Genomic DNA, 4,658 nt, shown 5'->3' on the forward strand with positions numbered 1-4,658 from the left:
ACTGCTTTCTACAGGTTCATATTCTGACCCGCTAGATTCGTCAGATGAGGGTTCCCATTCCTCATCCGACTGGGTCAGAATCCTGTAGGCCTCTTCAGAAGAATACCCCCTGTTTGACATTTTGGACTACTAAATTTAGGGGTATTCCCTGAGACTACCCAAGAAAAAAAGCAAGCCTGTCTTACAAAGGGGAGGCTAGCGAAGTACCGGAGGCCGCTGCGGTTGATAAAAAATATCAAAACTGATTTTTTTATCGCCGCAGAGCGTGTAAAGTGAATGTGCAGTGATCAAAAAATATATATTTTTTGTCACTGCAGTGGGGCGGGCGTGGGTGAACGCACGTGTGGGCGACCGATCAGGCCTGATCGGGCAAACACTGCGTTTTGGGTGGAGGGCGAACTAAAGTGACACTAATACTATTATAGATCTGACCGTGATCAGTTTTGATCACTTACAGATACTATAAAAGTACAAATGCTGATTAGCGATACGCGAATCAGTGACTGCGGTGCGGTGGGCTGGGCGCTAACCGATCGCTAACTACCTAACCAAGGGGCCTAAACTATCCTAAAACCTAACAGCCAATACTAGTGAAAAAAAAAAGTGACAGTTTACACTGATCACTTTTTGTCTTTCACTAAGTGATTGACAGGGGTGATCAAAAGGGTTAATTGGGGTGCAGGGGGTGATCTGGGGCTAAAGTGTGGTGTTGGTGCTACTCACTGTGAAGTCTGCTCCTCTGCTGGATCCAACCGACGAAAAGGACCAGCAGAGGAGCAGACAAGCCATATAACAGATCATATTTACTAATATGATCTGTTATACGGCTTGTGATTCGTTTTTTTTGAAAATCGCCAGCCTGCCAGCCAATGATCGTTGCTGGCAGGCTGGTGACGAAATTGTTCTTTAACTTTTGCCGGCCCGCGATGCGCATGCGCGGGCCGGCTTTGAGCGTAATCTCGCGTCTCGCGAGATGACGCGTATATGCGTGACTCTGCGCAGCGCTGCCGCCTCCGGAACGCGATCCTGCGTTAGGCGGTCCGGAGGCGGTTAAAGAGGTATTCCTATCTTGGACATTGGGGGCATATCACTAGGTGCAGGTCCCACCTATGGAGCCTGCAAAGTGCCAGAGCGCGCACCTCGCATGCATGGCCACGCTCCATTCATTTCCATGGGACTGGCAAAAATGTCTGAGCACTGGCTCGGCTATTTCTGTAAGCCCATAAAAGTGAATGGAGCGGAGGCCACGCATGTGCGGATGCGCTTCCCATTTATTTCGTGCCGCTCAGCTATTTTCGGCAGTCCCATAGAAATTAATGGAGGGCAGCCGCACATGCACCGCCCTCCGGCACTTTGCAGGCTCCGTCCTAAGTATAGGTTCGGGTCCCAGAGGTGGTACCCACACCTATCAGACATTCGGTAATATGCCCCCAATGTCCAAGAGGGGAATAACCCTTTAACTCCAGAAGGGAGGGGCACTACCTACTGATATGTTCTCCCACATTTGGGAGCCCTGCACCCTATTCCATACCCTACAGTTTTGTTCCTGCTTCTAATGAACCAGCAGGGGTTTCTAATCAGTTGTCTAGTTAAAGGGGTATTCCTGGACTCGGATGCTCAGCCAAATATAGTGAGACCAACATAAATATTGGGAAAAAAATGTCTAATTTTTGCACAAAATGGCGTGTACTTGTATTAAAGCGGTATTCCCATCTTAGATAATGGGGGCATATCGCTAGGATATGCCCCCATTGTCTGATAGGTGCGGTGGGACCCGCACCTATATCGAGAACGTAGCGGGGAGCGCTGTGGCTGGAAGACAGATTTCCCAGGGTCCACCCATCACCAAGCACTAATCCCTGCCTCTCCCATAGAAGTGAATAGGAGCGTGCCGCGCATGCGCGGCTCATGCTCCCATTCATTTCTATGGGGCAGACGGCAATAGCCGAGCCAGCGCTCGGCTATTTTCGGCAGCCCCATAGAAATGAATGCAGTGCTCTCTCCTTCACTTTCGGGGCTCCGTTCTCGATAGAGGTGCAGGTCCCAGCGGCACCTTTAAGACAATGGGGGCATATCCTAGCGATATGCCCCCATTGTCTGAGATGAGAAAACCCCTTTAAGCTACTTTCACACTGGCGGCAGCAGGGTCCTACTGGATCCATGCTATCGCTAGCCCACCGCACCGCCGTAAGTTCGCTCCGGCCTCATTCCCTATAATGGGCGAGGTCCGGCTATAGCACGACAAACATGCCGAGAGGCGTTCGGACAAAAACTACAGCATGCTGCGGTTTTTGTCCATCCGCCTCTCGGCTTGTTTGCGTTCTGCGGCCAGGCCTCCGGCCCGCCCCCCATTACAATGAACAGTGGGCTAGCTTTAGCAGGGATCCTGCAGGCTGTTCCCTCACCAGAACCAAAATTATGAAAAATATCAACAATCTCAGGGTTACAAGTCCATCTCCAGAGATCTTGATGTTCCTTTGTCCATGGTGCGCAACATAATTACTTTTTTTACAACCGATGTCACTGTAGCTAATCTCCCAGGACGTGGACGGAAAAGAAAAATTTATAAAAGGTTGCAGCGCAGGATAGTCCGGATGGTGGACAAACCGCCCCAGTCAAGTTCCAAAGAAATTCAAGCTGTCCTACAGGCTCAGGGATCATCAGTGTCCGCGCGTACTATCAGACGACATTTGAATGAAATGAAACGCTATGTAAGGAGACCCAGGAGGACCCCACTGATGCCACAGAGACAAAAAAGCTAGACTGCAGTTTGCCAAAATCCTTCCGGGAAAACGTCTTGTGGACGGATGAGACCAAGATAGAGCTTTTTGGTGAAGCACTTCATTTTACTATTTAACGAAAATGGAGGCCTACAAAGAAAATAACAGAAGTACCTACAGTCAAATATGGTGGAGGTTCAAAGAAGTTTTTGGGTTGTTTTGCTGCCTCTTGCCCTGGAGGCCTTGACTCTGTGCAAGGCATCGTGAAATCTGAAGATTACTAAAGGATTTTAGGTCACAATGTAGGGCCCAGTGTCAGAAAGCTGGGTTTCAGTCATGGGTCTTCCACCCGGACAATGACCCCAAACAATTTTTCAAGAAGCATCTAGAAATGGATGGGAGCAAAGCACTGGAGAGTTCTGAAGTGGCCAGCAATGAGTGCGGATCGAAATCCCGATGAACAGAGAGGAGAGATCCCATTGGAGAGATCTTAAAATTGCTGTTGGGAGAAGGCACCCTCTAAATATGAGAGACCTGGAGCAGTTTGCAAAAGAAGAGCGGTCCAGAATTCCAGTTGAGAGGTGTAAGGCTACTTTCACACTGTCAGATCCGTTCAGGGCTCTCACACGCGGTCCAAAACGGATCAGTTTTGCCCTAATGCATTCTGAATGGAAAAGGATCCGCTCAGAATGCATCAGTTCCGTCTCCATTCCGCTTTGGAGGCAGACACCAAAACGCTGCTTGCAGCGTTTTGGTGTCCGTCTGACGAAACTGAGCCAAACGGATCCGTCCTGACACACAATGTAAGGCCTCTTTCACACGACCGGTTTTTATTTCCCCGTTTACAGGCCGTTTTTTGCGTTGCGTATACGGTCCGTATACGGAACCATTCATTTCAATGGTTCCGCAAAAAAAACGGAATGTACACCGTATGCATTCAGTTTCCGTTTTTCCGTTCCGTTGAAAGATAGAACATGTCCTATTATTGCCCGAAAATCACGTTCCGTGGCTCCATTCAAGTCAATGGGTCCGCAAAAAAAAACGGAAATGCATCCGTATGTCTTCTGTATCCGTTCCGTTTTTTGCAGAACCATCTATTGAAAATGTTATGCCCAGCCCAATTTTTTTCTATTTAATTACTGTATATGCCATACAGAAACGGAACAGCGGATCTGGAAAAAACGGCTTGCAAAACACTGAAAAAGCCATACGGTCGTGTGAAAGAGGCCTAAGTCAATGGGGACAGATCCATTTTCACTGGCACAATAGAAAACGGATCCGTCCTCCATTGACTTTCAATGGTGTTCAAGACGGATCCGTCATGGCAATGGTAAAGATAATACAAACGGATCTGTTGCATGCGGTTGTATTCTCTGAACGGATCCGCACCAAACGCGAATGTGAAAGTAGCCGAAGAAGCTTGTTCATGGTTATAGGAAGCGATTGATTTCAGTTATTTCTTCCAAAGGGTGTACAACCAAATATTAAGTTGAGGGTGGCAGTAAATGTGTCCCATTTTTGGAGTTTTTTTCTCTTTTTTTTTTTTTTTTGTGTTGTTCCAGTACAGTGCGCTGAGGGACCTCTGTTCTTGTGATCTCGATGGGTCCATGCTGTCAGACCCCCAGTGATCAGATCCTTATTAGCTATCCTGTGGGGTAAGTATTGTTAGTTGGAAAAACTCTTTAAAGAGGAAGTAACATTTTAGAAAATTCTGCTATTCCCCGTAAAATAACATCTTTTATTAGAAGCCTACTGTAGGCAGCTCCTCTGTTATTCCTCCTGGAAATGTAGGAGTAAGGCCTCTTTCACACGAGCGTGACTAATTAGGTCCGGATGCGTTCAGGAAAACTCGCACCATTTTGCAAACAAGTTCAGTCAGTTTTGTCTGCGATTGCGTTCAGTTCAGTTTTTTTCTGCGCTGGTGCAATGCGTTTTTCA

Source organism: Bufo bufo, chromosome 10, assembly GCF_905171765.1.
Source record: "Bufo bufo chromosome 10, aBufBuf1.1, whole genome shotgun sequence".
In the NCBI taxonomy this organism is placed as follows: domain Eukaryota; kingdom Metazoa; phylum Chordata; class Amphibia; order Anura; family Bufonidae; genus Bufo; species Bufo bufo.